This window comes from Dermacentor andersoni, chromosome 5 (assembly GCF_023375885.2).
Source record: "Dermacentor andersoni chromosome 5, qqDerAnde1_hic_scaffold, whole genome shotgun sequence".
NCBI lineage: Eukaryota > Metazoa > Arthropoda > Arachnida > Ixodida > Ixodidae > Dermacentor > Dermacentor andersoni.
Window position 1 is genome coordinate 162,690,250 of NC_092818.1, and position 16,178 is coordinate 162,706,427.

At 51.2% G+C, this 16,178-nt stretch overlaps 1 protein-coding gene and 1 long non-coding RNA gene across 4 annotated transcripts in view; one reads left to right on the top strand and one right to left on the bottom strand.

Moving 5' to 3' along the window:
* Positions 1-16,178, bottom strand: part of wit (kinase protein wishful thinking) — a 121,794-nt gene that overhangs the window by 42,759 nt on the left and 62,857 nt on the right. The window lies entirely within an intron of this gene.
* The window catches only part of LOC140218624 (uncharacterized), a 101,838-nt gene continuing 91,868 nt past the window's right edge, over positions 6,209-16,178 (top strand). For both annotated transcript variants that reach the window (XR_011894832.1, XR_011894831.1), the window contains exon 1: positions 6,209-6,617. This is a non-coding gene — a long non-coding RNA (uncharacterized lncRNA). The remainder of the gene's footprint in view (positions 6,618-16,178) is intronic.

Sequence of the window (16,178 nt, forward strand, 5' to 3'; positions counted from 1 at the left end):
CTGGATGTCAGCGCCAATAGGCATGCGGTATGCTAAAGCTCCCTAATAGCGTCCTCCTTCCTGTGGGGAACTACGAGCGAATCTTTTTTTTTTTAATATACTTCATCGCAGTCTGTGTTACATTTGCTCCCAAACAAAGAGTAGCTCACAGTAGCGGCGAAAGAGACGCCTTTCTTCGCAACTGTTAGGCAATGTCCATCCGACCGACTACCGGCAGAGGGACGCTCAGTTGTTCGCTGATTCGTTGGCAAAAATCTTGGAACTTTTCTGGTCCAGCAACCGGCCGGACTAGACCGACCAGATGAGCCTTGTCGTTCCGCGCGGCCACCTCTAGTGTACCTGTTTGTTGATTCTTTTTTTTGCTGTTGTCTTCTCTTCTTCGGCACGCGTCGTACTCGGTTCGACCTTGAAACGCGCTCTTCAGTTCACTGGCTGGTCGTTCACTCCCACGGCAGAAACCAAAGCGCCGGATGACAAGCGGCACTTTTTAATGCGTAAGCATTCTTTGGCGAGTACCCCGGCAATTTTGTTAGCGAAATCGTGTCCGTAACGCGAAAAGCGTGGCGCCTTATTCATTAGGACACATAGGGCTCCATAGAAAATACATAGGGAAGCCTATAGTAGGGCTGAAATTTGCGAGTGGGCCAACCTGAAATTAAGGTGTGGGCCAACTTTAAGTTTGGGGGCGGGGTAACTTGAAATTTAGGGGTGGCCCAACTGAAATTTGGGGGTGGGTCAACTTGACATTTGGGGGTGGACCAACTTGATATTCGGGGATGGACCAACTTAAAATTTGGAGGTGGGCTAGCTGAAATTTGGGGGTGGGCTAAATTTATAGTTGAGAGTGAGCCAACTGAAAATTGGGAAACAAGAGCAAAAGGTAGCAGCCGAGCCGAAGAATGCTTACGCATTAGCACACAGGTACCAGAAAAATTAAAAATTTACGTATATATATATATATATATATATATATATATATATATATATCGGCTTCGGTGATCGTTGACTGTCATGTGGATGCACGTGACAAATGGCGCACCGACCCGCCGCGGTAGCTTAGTGGCTATGTCGTTGTGCTGTTGTTAAACTCGAGGTCACAGGTTCGATGCCGGCGGCGACGGTTGCTGTGTTCCGATGGGGGCGAAATGCAATACCGCGTGTATTTAGATTTAGGTGCACGGTAAAACACTCCAAGGGGGAAGGAAATTAATCTGGAGTCCCCCCACTATACGGCGTACCTCATCATCAGGTAACCCCGGACAGGGGGCCGGAATGAAATGAATGTTTCTCTCTGTCTCTCTCTCTCTCTCTCTCTCTCTCATAATCAGATCGTGGTTCCGGTGCGTATAATGGCGCACCAAACGAAACTGGTATACTAATAGCACACGTTTCTACTAGAATGCCGGACAAGTATCTTACCGTGAGCGTCGGCTTGATAAGCTAGAGCATGCGCAAAAAGGAAAAAAGAGTACCCGTCGCGGTAGCTCATTGGCTGTGGCACTGCGCTGTTGAGACCAAGGTCGCGGGTTCTATCGCTGCCACGGCGGTCGCATTCCGGACGGAATGGCGAAAACGCTCGTGTAGAGTGCTGTAGGCGCACGTTTAGAGCGTCAGCGTTAAGGAACCTCGCATCGTGGCTTTAGCGCGTAAAGTCCCCGAATTCATTTCCTTTTTAAGAAAAGACAAATGTAAACTGGTGCCGACGCTTCTTCGAAGTGCCCCGCAGTAGCTCGAGTCATTCTGATCCTCGTATACAGGCCAAGCAGCATCGGGGATGGCGTGCCCAGAACACCATGCACCTCGTGCAGTGAGCAACTTAATTCTTCCTCTTTAGATTTTGCAATAACACATTAATACTCAAGCTTCGTCATAGCTGTCGTTGAATCTCAGTCATTTTTCGCAGTAAAGCGTCTACTATTTCGCTGTGTTACGTAACCTAGACGCAGCGCTGCCGGAGCGCTCTAAGGCGACCGGTCAAAGACGTCCACGTGCACCGCTATAGCCTTTCCGTCACTGTCGACGTCCGAGCTGTGATAGTTTAAACCGCCATCTTGGGCACCTTCCATGGGCCCCAGCGTCGGCGCTTCCTTCTTTACTTTCGCACCAGAACATCCGCGGTCTCAGCCCCTGCGCCGACCGGGGCTCGCAGTGCACACGCAGTGCAGCAGCCTCCTCTTCCTCCTCGCCTCGGGGGCTGCGCGCCACTCGCGCCTCCCCGCTCCTTCTCCGCCGCCTCTGCGGACGACGCGGCCATTGCGATCGATGTCGCGGGCACCGCGGACATCCGCGCCGAGAGCGCCCGCCGCCGCCACGCGCTGCCCTTGCGGCGTCCGCCGTGCATGTCACGCGCGGCGCGGCACCGCCGCTCTGCATTCGGCGCTGCACCGCTGCTACCCCGCCGAACAGAGCGCGCGCACTCTTCTAGCAGGAGGAGGGAGGAAGGGGTGCAGACACGCTGTCGGCGTCTTTGCCGAGGCGGCAAGGGGCACGAGCTCGTCGACGAGTGCAATATATTTGAGCCCTCTGCGACATTTCAACGCGACTTATGTAACCCGTAGGTCTGTGACCTATGATCTATGAGTCTGCGACGAAGGCCCTAGTGTCCCGCTTCGATAGTTTCCGACTCATCGCGTCGTCTAGCTGAAGCTAACAGAGTCGTGGATGTCTACTGATTGACTTGTTGGTTGACTGATTGATACATGAGCTTTAACTTATCAAAGCGACACTGGGACTATGAGAGACGCGGTAGTGGATCGCTCAGGATTAATTTTGAACGCTTAGGAATCTTTAACTTACACGTATGCCTAAGTACAAGAGCGCTTTTATTCCATTTCGCCCCAGTCGAAATGCGGCTGTATATATAAAACCCGCCACCAGCGGCGGGTGTTAAGTGTCGTGGATGCGTTACACGAGTCGGTTAATGGGCGTCACGCTTATTATCTTTTTCAACCTTCCCGTTCCTCGACATAGGCTACGGTGCGATCCCTTCCTAAATAAAATTTACTTGTTCGTTTATTAATCGACATATCGCTGAACTTGACGGACTATCATGGTTATGTTTATTTATAGCCCACGCGTCATAACGAATACCTGGTCAGAATGGTCAAGAAAGACAGAGCGATGCCCACTACCGCTGGAAAATATAAACCGTCGTCGTGCGTTGGTCTTTAGGAGAACGTGTTGCTAGGACAAGTCGCCCTGTGCAGCGGATAGCAGGGTTAGGGAGAGTGGTGCCCAGTACTCGCTATCGCAACCTAGCAGCAGCAGCAGCACGCGCGTTTTCGAGCAGCTGTTGACGTTGTGGACCGTCTGGCGGTTCGCGTATGCGTAAATGGCAGTGCGGTATGCTCGCGCACGCAGATAACGCGGCGGCGGCGGCGGCTGCATGTAGACTGCGCGATACGTCCGCAGGAAGCGGAGCACGCGCCCTGCAGGCAGCGAATCGGAGCAGTTAACGAGGCTATAGAAAGAACAGACAAACGCGGATCAAAGCCGCGAGTGGAACGACCGCACACGGCTTGTAACATAACACCGACAGAGGGTTTCGGACACCTGCGGCGGAATATGTTACTTGCAAAAAGTCGCTGTAGGAAGTCTGTTGTATTCCCGTTGCCTTTTTTGTTTCCTTCAGTGTACATTCTGTTTGAGATGCAAAGGAGTGATCGTGCAAGCTTTTTGTAAGGCTAGGAACATTTCGCCGCAGAGAACGAACGTTTTCTTTACTTGGCCGAAACGCGGCATGGAGGGAAGAAAGAAAAACTGTCAAAGGATATTTGTGTAAGGATAGAAGGTTTTCAGGATGTCAGAGAAAGTCATGATGATGATGAATAGATGAATTGTAGAGAGCACTATTATCCAAGTACAGAGAAGCTCTTTCTCAATTTCCAAGCCGGTTTTTGCCGAAACGCTGTCTGCCAATCTAATGGCCACCACACAGTTTCATACAGTTACTGGAGAAGAACTGCGGCGATATGTAGTGCCTACGGGAGCTGCAAGCAGGGCACTTCAGCCAGCGTGGGAATGATGGGTAGCACACGGGCTTGTCTAAACTTCGTCCTTCTGGCTTCAAATGGTTCGTGACATTGCAAGGTGATCATTGTTAAGAAAGTAGTGTATTATAAGTAGTTCCTAATTATGATAAAAATTGTCCGACGTCAGGATTCGAGCACAGGACCTATAGCAAAGAGGCCCGATATTAAAACCATTACGCCACGGACGCTTGGACAAGCGGAGCCACTGCAATTAGCAGCGAGTATGCGCGCCTGCAGTGTGTTATTACCTTCTGCATTACAAAAGTATAGATTGCTTTGTATAAATAACTTCGTATAAAAAAATACATATAACTTTATCGGGGCCAATTTAGGCCCAGATAAAGCGTAATAAACGAAGCCACAACAGCGTCTGCACGAAGCCCAGAGAAATCCGTGTACTACCTATCATTTCCATGATGGCTGAACGATCGCAGCGCCAGAGTTCTCTCTAGTAACTTTAGGAAACGCCATGCAGGAGGAACACTCAAAATCGGCAGCTACGTGCACAGCTGGAGCATGTTTTATGACGCGGAAGCTACCGATATGGCTGCCCTTGGATTCGCGATCATGCTTCTGGAGAACGTGACGCCGGGTGCGACGGCAATTCTGCTCGCTGGCTTGGCCGCTCAAACGTTCGCTAAAGATGACATCCCCCGAAAGCTGTCCATCCGAAACACGGCCCCTACACTGTAATAACGTGCCACTGTGAAGGGCTAGTAGGCGTACTTTGTATACTTCGCTTCAACGATGACCACTGCCAGAACAACAAAGGGCTTCGCTGAATGTTAGAAAGATGACCACGGTTACGCAGATGGAGGGGCACCCACGTCGCCTCCGCAGTGCTCGCTTGGTAAGCTCACTTGGCGCAAAAAAAAAAAAAAAAAGGCTTGGGCGCTTGACCAGTCATCCGGCCTGCATTTCACTGGATCTTCTCACAAAACGTCTGCAGGGAACAAGCATGCAAAACATGCTGCGCCCCTCTCTCTCTGTCTTGCTATCTAACTTACTGTTTCATTCTTGTAAACTGCGCAGTTAAAGACACTACGAGAGTATGACTCGTCCTCGTGCAGTCTCGAACTGCGTAGTTCACAAGAACGTTGATTATAGTCATACGCAACTTGTCTTGGTATTAACAAAGCTTATGCAAATATTTCTTCTCTCTCTTATCTTCCCCCTTAAAATGAAGCAAGCGCTGCGATGGCAACGATTATCAACTTCGCCGGTAACGCATACAAACGTCGCCATCCAGGTTGCGTGACCGGGATTTTGTATTTACGTTCAAAGTCTGCGGACTTCGGAAATGCGGTCGTGGCATTTTTATAAGGACCACAAGAACCCACCCAAGGACTGAAAAAAAAAAAAAAGAAACGAAGGCTGTTCGCTATCTTTTTTTTTGCTTCTTTTCTCGCAAACGCAGATACGAAGACAATGCTGCTTACTTAGTTTGTCCGTTTGTTCTGAACGTTAGAAGAATGCCTACGCGAGTAGCCTTCACAGAGACTCGTCGGAAAGCGGCCTGCAAGTAGCCCCGAACTTCGCGGTACACAGATAAGGAACGTACATCACTGAGCGCCCATTTGTTCGGCCCCGTGTTGCCCCGCCTAGTACTCCGAACGCGCCTTGTTCATAACGCAATGAATGCGAGCGATACATGTGCACCTCCCTATACTTGCGTGTTCAGGGGAGAGATGCCACGCCCGTGGCAAGAGCTTGCGCAACACTTAACCGACTTATGGCGCTCTCTGTTGAGAGTTGTTTTTCACTGCACGCCCCCCCCCCCTGCTTTTCTTTTCTTTCTCTCTCTCTTTCTGCTGTTTATTGTTTCATTCACTGTGACAGTGCCTTTGTATACTGGCCGCTCGCACACAACGTTACTGTTGGGTAACAGAATTTTCTCGGTCTGTTTTACTGCCTCGTGCACGCGAAACTCGCCTTATATCAGACGGAAGAAGGCGTGGATTTACGAGAGGAAACAAATAATAAAAAAAAGAGTGGGGAATGAGCATACACTGTAACGTCGCTTGCGTCAGCCGCTCAACACCGTAAGCATTCTGGGATACGCGAGAAATTGCGCCAGTCTGCGCCTCGCGAACGGAGAGCTTCCAACGTTTTGGCGCGTAACCACCACTGTAGCTTTCACGTGACATATCATATGTGCACGCTTGGAGGAGGAGAGAAGGAAAGAGAGAAGGCACGGACGTTAACCAGAAATGCTTCTCATCGTGCGAACATGGCGGTCACGATGACGTTTGTGAACCATATTATATCACGCGTGCGTTGTTTTGCTGTTTGGTCGTGACCGTTTTTCACCGGATTATCGCTTATCGATTTGTCACTCGGCGAAGGACGCGCCTGTCGCGATGTCGCGTTTCTCGTTTACGCAGCTTGTCGGCATGCTAGTACCCCAAGATGGCGGCAGCGATGCTGTCCATGCAAACCGCTTATACGTGTCTGTTCGATTCGCCTGCACCACCCTGACCTGCACTTCGTGAACGAATAGTTTAGGCAGCGCTTCATTTCAACGTTGGTTTCAGCGGTGCAAGCATGGCAACCCTTGCACGGCGCCGTTCGCTTCAAAAAGCTCAGGTAAAGTTCTGGCCCAGTTCTTGAACGTTCTGCACCGCTGAGAGTGTCAGTGTTGATGGCGTGCCGCGACGAAGCGGCAGACGACGCACAATAATTATGACCGTGCCGCCGAATGGCACACTCACAGAGCCGTTAATCGGCATCGACGGCGAGCTCGTCGTCGAACCCTCGAACTCTGTCCCGAGATAGACGGGAAAGGCGCTTGAACTCGAATTCAAAGCAGTTTCTTGCGACTCCTTCGCAGTATCGAGGTATCCGATACGTTTCCGTCTCAGCAGCTTACGCACCAGGGTTGTTTTTGCTGTCGGAGAGCTTGAAACGACCCGGTGTTGACCAGTTTTCCTATGGCATATAGGGCAGCCGCGAATCTGATAAAATGGGCATTCGAAATTCAATCGCAGCACACGCTGGGCATTTACGCCAGCAACGAATGGCGCGTGCTGCGAACGCAGAAGCAGAAAACCTGCACCACAGCGGCATTTTTAGAGCCTTCGTTTCCGGAAGGCATTATACGAGGGCGAATCAGAAAGTATTTGCCCCCTATTCATTATTAGCAAGAATAAGGTACATGCAGGTAATTACAAATATGCGTACTATTCTACGTACATACACCATTTTTCCACATAGTGCCCACACCGGTTCGGACATTTGTCCCATCGCAGCATTAAATTTGAGATTCCCCTGTCGTCAGTCAGCGACGCACGCGGCCTCCCCGAACGCTGCACTGCCATGCAAGTAAGTCTTCACAGCCTTTTGATGACTCACACCAACACCACCTCACAGTTCTCAAAGCGAGACACCTTTCCCCGTACGTGGGCTGAACTACTCTACGCATTTCGATGGGCGTTCGTCCCTTGCTCCATAGAAAACTAATCGCACTTCATTGCTCGTGCGCCGTGGCCGGTCCAAGAAAGGTCCACCGCTGAGAATTGATATGTTGACTTCGCACTTACAGCCGTAATCTAGCTAAAGAAAATAGTGGCAGAAACTTTCTGATTCCCCCTCGTAGAATTGCATTCCGGCTGCACTTTTGAACTGGAGCTGCACGAGCTTGGAACTGCGCAGTGAACGCGAGAAGAAGAAAAAAAAGTACAGCGAATCGAGAAGACCGCATAGCATACATAACTTCATATTCCCAGAACTCTCCCTACCTGCGTTTTGCTTTTCTTTGAATCTATGGTTGTTACGAGCTGTCGACTCGCTAAATGGTTGTGGCAAGAGTCGCCGGAGCCTGTCGTAACACATAATGCATTCAACACATGTTAACAGCGCTATACTAGAAGGAAGCCATATACAGTAACTCTACGGTACAGTATATATACTACAGCGCCCCCTGGAGAGCAACCACCGCTGGTGAACATGGGCCGTACTATGCTAGTTCTTTCCGCGATCCATTCTTCTGCCCGTCTGCCACTGATCAATTCCATCCCTGTACGTCACAGGTGGGCTGTTTACGTCTACCCGCCTCGTAATTCGCGGCCTACGCGCGTCATGCATGACGAAGCAACATTGTGCAATATCATGCTGCATTTGCATGCACGTCTCGTGCACAATAAACAATTACTCATCCCGAGTAATTAGTGTGTTCTAAGAGTTGTACGGGGCCACTCGCATCGCCTGGTGAAAGCGCCTGGTTTGTGGCACTTAGAGAAACCGCTAAGCGTATCGATAAATGCGGGAGGAGTGCCCGCATGAACTATCAGCCTGCATCGCAGAAGCCATACGTATACATGCACAGTGACCACAGAGCCATTAGTGTGCGCAGTCTTCGCACAAGTCTGCTGCTTCACGAAGTCAAACTTAGAGATAAGCGGAACAGCCACACCCCCAGCTGCCCGGAAATGAGCAAACGATCTCAGTCGCTCTTTCTCACTTCGGGCGAAAGTGACTGTTTTTCCCCCTTCAACAACAAACTTGCTCTTCGGGCTGCGAAGGGTATAATAGGTACCCGCGCGCGTGCGCGATCGAAGCGGCAAAAGAAAAAAAAGAAAGTTAAAAATAACAATAAAAAAGATACAGGGGTTCGCTCGATATGGCGTTCGCGGAATCAATGCTTCCTGCTATGCGCGTTTGTGCACTGCAACTTTTGCGCTTTATAAGGCCATCTTTCTCTGGGTTAATGCGGAGTCTCCGAGGAAAAAAAAAAGAAAGAATGTAGATGTCAGAATAAACCTGGTCATCCGTCGCGCAGGAAAGTATTTGGCCGGCTCGGCGCCAGACTTTCTGGTTTCGCGACAAGTGTCGCTACACTGCTCGCAGCGCCACGTTATCATCAGCGCGAAGAACATGCACACACAACAAAACGAAATAACCGAGGGAATGAATACAGCGACGATGAACACGCCTAAATGCACAAAGAACGATGCCATTTCACGTATGCTGCAGCCTGCAAGCGAAGGGTATAGAATAGGGTATAAACCGAAGGCACAGATAAGGAAGAAGTAGCCATTTTCTTTCTTCTCCTTCTTCACTGGAGCATAGTATATTTCCACCAAGGCAAGAAGTTCGACGCTTAGACATACCCTGAAAGAAATAATAGTAAACCTGCATTATCGCGACTGGGCTGACAAGAGTGGAATTGATCACGTAGAATCGGCGCAGCAACTCGGGCAGTGCGCGCTAAGAACTCGAAATTACATGCGCCGCTGACCGGTGCTCTTCGGATCGTGCTGCGCAGTGCAAAAGACCAAAGCGGACACCGCCGGCAGCGTAAAGCGCGCAGGGGCCGATTCACCGACCTCTCTTTTGGGACACCGCCAGTGTCCTTATAAATCTTACGGAGGACACCCCGCGAAGTGAAGCGCTTGGTAGGGAAGGGAGAGGACGTTATCGACAGCACGAGTATAGCACAGTGGCAAGCCTCGAGCTAAGCTTTTTTTTTTTTTTTTTTCAACAGTGGACTGTGTTGTCAAGCAGCACATGTATGCCCCTTTTGTTTCTCCGTCCACTTTTAGGCTGAAACGCATTACCCCTCTTCCTCTCCTTGTTTTCCCTTCTCACGGCACCGAGGGTAAAACGAGATGGGATGCACGTTTGTTCATATCTTTCGTATACAATTATTTATCGGGGATGTACGCGGAACAGGCAGGGATGAAGACGGGTGATTTCTTTATTTCTTCCTGTTTGTCCCCCGCTTTAGAGATGCGTGGGATGAGCGAAGGTCAGCGTCACGCTCCTTCCGAGCGAAGCAAGAGCCTGTCCTCCGTTTGGCGTGTATGAAGGATGATTCCGCGAACCCACTTTGAGCTAAGCCCCCCACTGAGGCCCCGCCGACAGTTTATGCATGTGAGCTCAAGCAGCCCGTTGCTGCAGAGTTGCGTTCTTCCGCCTCACTAGCCTGCGTCGCCATTTCGCCCAAACTCGGCGGCCGGTGGTGGTGGTGGTGGTGGGGGGGGGGGGGGGGGGGGGGGGCAAGCGCGAAAACAACCGCTATACGCGCAGCGCTTCTCAAAACGTGTACCAGGTATCATGCAACAGCCCCCTCCCAAACAAATGCCCCGGCGGCTCAGCGGCTCTGGCGTTCTGCTGACCGACGCATGGCGTGTCAATCCTGCTGTCGCAAACGTTTTACCACATGAAGAAATTTTTAAGAAATATAGTAATAATAATAATAAAAATATTTTACCCTGTCTTAGCCGATCATCGCGCATTTGAAGTGATAGTGATCGATCGAGAAAACTGTTTGATTCAGGGCGCTTGTCGTCACTTCCCTGTTGGATTTCACAATCGGATTTTACTGTATAGCGCTCGAGCAGACAGGCTATACGCTGGCGCCACAGGCACCGTTTGGCTGCAGCGCCTTCCAGCCTCTCTCTGTCACGAGCAGACACCGACCGACTTGTACTGCTCACACAGGGCGGCTCGCTCGTGCCCTTCTTTTGCCTCTGTCTCCTCAGCAGAAAAAGAACCGGCGACGTTTTCTTTCGAAAGCGTGCGCTCGATCGCGTTCACGAGCGACACAGCCGCTGCTTATCGCATGCATTTATGCAAAGTCCCCCTCCCTCCGCTTTTGCGCATAACGGGCGATGACAGCTCCTGGCGAAATACGTCGATGATACGGCGGTTCAAGAGGGGGGGGGGGGGGGGGGGGGAAACGCTGGCTTTGCCGTCGACTCTTCCTCCCGTACTCGCCGCCCATGCGACTCTGTTTCAGAGGGTCGCGCGGTCGCGGCTCCCATTCCCGTCCTTCCGCCTGCGGCACGCAGAGTTTTGCGTCGGGGGAAAAAGCCCTGGCGCGTGCGATTAGATAAGCGCTGAGCGTCCCCGACGACGAAGCACCGTCTGGGACTGCCCCGTGCAGCAGAGCCCGACGGCGATGGCAGCTGCTGCTGCTCTGCTGTTGTCACCCACGCAGCGCGCCTGCGCACGGACCTCGCCTCACGTAGTCCTCTCGTGCTGGCGCGCCGAGGAACGGGAGGGAAGCCACGCGTCAGCAATACACATGTCGAGCTGTGCGAAGTGCGCGGAAATCTCGAGATCCATTCTTTCGCCGTTTCCGTTTGAGAAACACCCGCCGTGGTTGCTCAGTGGCTATAGTGTTGGGCTGCTGAGCACGAGGTAGCGGGATCGAATCCCGGCCACGGCGGCCGCATTTCGATGGGGGCGAAATGCGACAACACCCGTGTACTTAGATTTAGGTGCACGTTAAAGAAACCCAGCTGGTAGAAATTTCCGGAGACCTCCACTACGGCGTGCCTCATAATCAGAAAGTGGGTTTGGCACGTAAAACCCCATAATTTCTTTTTTCCGTTTCAGAAACGGCAGCAGCCCTGGAGAGAAAGAGAGAAACTCGTATATGCTTGCAACTCGAATCCACGCGCCTATCGCCATCCGGCATGCTTTTAGCGTGCCATAGCGGTGAGAGGTTGCTGGATAGTGGTCCTTAAGAACCCTATAGAAGAGAGCGACAAAAGGGCACGTTGGGCCAACCGTGTGATAGAGCTGCCTGGCACTAAGGGTCGCTGTTGTGCCTGTATGAGCGAAGTCACGATACCTCCGCCTTAGTGAAGCCTAGTTATTTTCTCTTCGCCCCATTTTCTTTCTATGCCGCATATCAGACAATAAAATGAGCCTCGCCCTTCCTTTCTTCCTCTGCGCCCGTCACCTACTTTGCGCCGTTTTCTGACGCCCACTCTGTCACGTGACGCCGTCGGTGAACCATAACGCCAGCCCCTGCTCTTCGAAAGTCCTCGTCCTTGCGTCGGTCGAGCGCGTATGTTGAAGCATTGGTCGCGGTGTGAGAAACTTCCACAAAAACCCTTTCTTAATGTCCCAAATCTCGGTTTAAGAGGACGTGTCCTCAAGCTTACTAGCCTATATCATACTCTTCGTTTGTATGAACACCGTTCGAGCAGGGCGAGTCATAATCCAGACTGAGACCGGCGCTATGCCGCATTTACATGCATTTCTTCAATCGGGTCGAACGAATCAACCCACACCTTGAAGCCAACTTCGAACGCTTCCGATCGGTTCGACCAAATTTCGAACTGCCAAGCCAACCCGTTGCGAATTTGTCACGATTACGTAAAGCGGGCTGTACAAGTATGCAGCAATCGTGAAATGATGTTACACGTTATCTGCCCCCAACACGCTGGCTTGGTTAATCGGCGGCGACGCTCCGCTGCTGAGCACTGTCTCGTGAAGCTGCGAGACGGGAACTATGCTGTTCGTTTTCCCCGCTAATGAGCAACCTTCGTTCCGTCGAAGAGTCGGCACAGTACTAGATGAGTCAATTGCTGAAACAGGTGACCAGTCTCAATTAGTGACTCCCTTTACTCTAGTATTAACACTTTCAAGACCCGCCGCAGCATATTGTAGTGGCTATGGCGCATGCGCAGCTCAGATCAAGGTCGCAGGTTCGATCCCGGCCGCGGCGGCTATATTTCGATGGGGGCGAAATGCAAAAACGGTCGTGCACTTAGATTTAGGTGCACGTTAAAGAACCAGAGGTGGTCATTATCTGGAGTTCCTCCTCACTACGGCGTGCCTAATAATCAGATCGTGGATTTGCACTTACAACCCCAGAAGTTAACACTTTCAAGGCTTTAATGAAGGTGGAAATATGTGACGTCGCACCATCGCGACAAAGTTTGATTAAATCTGTAACAGCAGCGTGTAGACTTTAATTACTTGCCTCCCACTGTCTTTGTCAACAGTGTTATAAGCAAATAATACGGAAATCTTATTCTGAATGCGGAGGTATACTATAACGTGTTTTCGTCGCTTTGGTTGACCCGTAGGGTTTCTGGCTCTCGAAAGCTCAAGTCTGCTCACAGACATACAGCCAGTTAGCGCTCTCTCTCTCTCTCTCTCTCTCTCTCTCTCTCTCTCTCTCTCTCTCTCTCTCTCTCTCTCTCTCTTTTTTTTGTGCGATGCCACTCTTTGCTGCGCCCAGCTGTACGTTGGTAAGCGCAACCTCTCGCTTTCTTACGCCTCTCTAGCAAGTCTCAGGCTGGGAATATCTCCTTCTCCCCGTCGCCCTCGCTCTAGCGAAGGCGTTGCGGAGCACACGGAACGATCGCTCCGCCTCTCGACCACCCTCGTCGGCCTCGCGAATACGCGGAGGGAAACTGACCCGTCCAGAGGCGTCTCACCATGCCGCCGGTAGCCGTCGTCGAGCGAGGGACGAGAACTCGCGGAGGCGCTAAGCTTGCAACGACAGCAGTGATCACAAGAAAAACTTCACGCGGGAAAAGATGCACGCTCGCACGGTAGCAGTTCTATAGGTCCAAAGGCAGACAGCGGATACGCCACACAGAGACGATGGTTTCAGGAGGCACGCACATGTTACATGCAGGCCTCTTCGTGGTCTTCCCCGTGTCTGCAACCGAAAAGCGTGCGCAGTCAGTGGAACGGTGCACACTCAACAGACAAGTAGCGAACAAGTGGAAAGGCGGATGGCTGCAAACGGCGGCGGACCATCCTCTTCCGCAGCCCTCCCCCCCCCCCCCCCTTGCTTCTCCCGCTTCTGCCACGGCGGAAGGCTTCTTACTAATTGCTTTCTAATGGGAGTCTCCCTTCTCGGGCCTCAGCACGCCGGCCTCGCCAAGGGTGACACATCGTCTTTTAATGGAGACCACGCGCAACGAAAAGGGCACCACACTACATGGGCGTCGTACAGGGGAGAACACTCGTGGACATTCTGACACGCATTCGGTCTCCAAAAGCGCGTCCCTCTCGCCGTCTCTTCGTTTTCCAGCGACGACGTTTTGTCTTTGCTAAGACGACGCATGACAGCAACCGGAGGTGCGGCCGGAAGCGCTCATGCAGTGTCACGAAACGCGAGGGGCTTTCAACGTCGATGTTGCGTCTGACGATGTGCACAGCGCAACTGCGGACAAAGAACGGAAAGAAACGACGGAGACAAGCGCTGACTTCCAACTGAACTTCATTATTGTCAGCACACAAACACCCTAGCACACGTGACCGCAACCTAAACTGCCGTTGCACGATGCCAAAACTAAAATACATCCGAAATCTTTGAGAAGCAACAACGTAAGATGGCGCTTAACTTACTATGCATTCTAGGTAAGAAAGCAATTCTTCATAAAGTTCAGTTGAATAACGTCGTTCATTTCCGTCCCTTCGTCTGCAGATGCGCTGTGCACATCAACATGGGCTATCAACTAGCCTGGTATCGCACTTTCTTGCTTTTTGATGTTGGGAGAGAACTCTCCGCACATTTTTTCACAATAGCTGCCACTGTTATTACACGAGACTGAAATGTTCCAAAGCTACTGAGACCCTGCTACATATTCGGAGGCTTCATCCACGTTCCCCGCCATGGACTGCACACGTATAGATAAAAGTCCAGCGTTTAGGCCACGCTATACATGTTGTTGATAGACGTCTTTTCTAACCATCACAATAACGAGAGAGTGGACAGCTGTCCGCCTTTCCGGATGGCTACACATGCACGCGCGGGACGCACGAAGAGGTTAACCATATGTGGTATAATGAACCAGTCAGCAGCACCAACTGACGCACGAGAAACGGCGATGCTGTCGGCGAGTGCTAGCTTCATTGCGCCCTCGCAGCACTCGAGATACGGGTTTGCGCGGAATGTGACGGGCACCCCTCTTCGAGGGCGCAGCGCGTTTGGTGGCTGTCAAAGGAAACGTGATATCAGCGACGGATGCCGTTCCGTCCGTAATGGAGGACAAAGCACGAAGCCCCGCTGCGATTGCGTCATCTTCGGTCAGGAAAATCAATTTCAATATCGTTTTCTACAGTATATACTAGATTACACGAGGAGAGGCCGCATTCCTTCAGCAACCAAGAGAATTTTCCCCCAAGATTCGGCACGAAAAAATGCGTGAAAAAACAGCTCTGATAAACGCATGGCGACACCGCCTAAAACACAGCTTCCAACAGCAAAACGAGTGTGCACATGCTTATATATATATATGCACATGCCACGCACTGGGGGAGTCGATGTAGCTTTCTGTGCTGTTTGCTTTGACTGACGATAATTAGCGGTGATGTTGACGGCGAATGTTTAATTCCTTCAAAGTTCTGTCCAACACGAGAGTGGTGAGTTGACGTTAAACGTTACCTTGCGCGTGTACCACTCCTGTTTGTCTGCGTAGTACACAGAATACCTAAGGAGAGGTGTTTGCTTAAAGCGTCGTTATGCGCGATATTTCATAACCTCTGAGGGGTTCGATCATTGTTACTGCCTCACATGGCAAATCGCATCGTGGCAGTGCATCTGGCAGACTCCAGATTAAATTTGACACCATGGTGTTCTTTAACGTGTCCCTAAATCTAAGTGAATGAGCGTTTTTTTCTTTATTTTTTTTCGCCCCCATCGAAATGCGGCTGCCACGGTCGGAATCAAATCCGCAACCTCGAGCAATGACATAGCTACCGCGGCGGGCACAGAAGTCTCAATTGCTTTGACGTGAGACCGTTTCCGTAATGTCGCCTAGACACTGCGGCGCGCTTTAATTAATGCGGCTCTGCTTCTGCACCTCGGGCAAGTTGTCTGCTTGACATAATTGTATGGCATTCATTTTTTTTTCTTTTTTAAGAAACAGTGCAAACGTACCGTACCGTACCTTAAACTTAAATTTATCCCGTTTCCCCGCAACCGCTGTCGTGTCTAGTAGTAGCGTTTCCTTGCTTCCTCACGATACCCTTTCCCTATTCCGCCCCCCTCCCCCTTTGTATGGGAACTGCGAGCGACGAATGGCAAGGGTGTTATTCACTTGTTTCGCGACTGCGTCGGTTAAAATTAAAATTAAATTATGGGGTTTTTACGTGGCAACACTGCGATCTGATTGTGAGGCGCGCCGTAGTGAGGGATTACGGAATAATTTCGACCACCTGGGGTTCTTTGACGTGCACGGGTTTCTCGCGTCTCCTTTCTTATGTGCCACGCCCTTTACATGTAATATACATGCTATGAACCACCCCCAACGCGGCGTATAAAGGCGCGTTCACAGTGGCGGGAAAACGGGCAACGCAGAACGTTTTCCGCGAGCCGCCTCCCGCACAAACCGGTTTTTCTCCCGCAGACAGGCTGCTGTGCCGTCCCGCAGAGCGATGGGTCGGGTACCT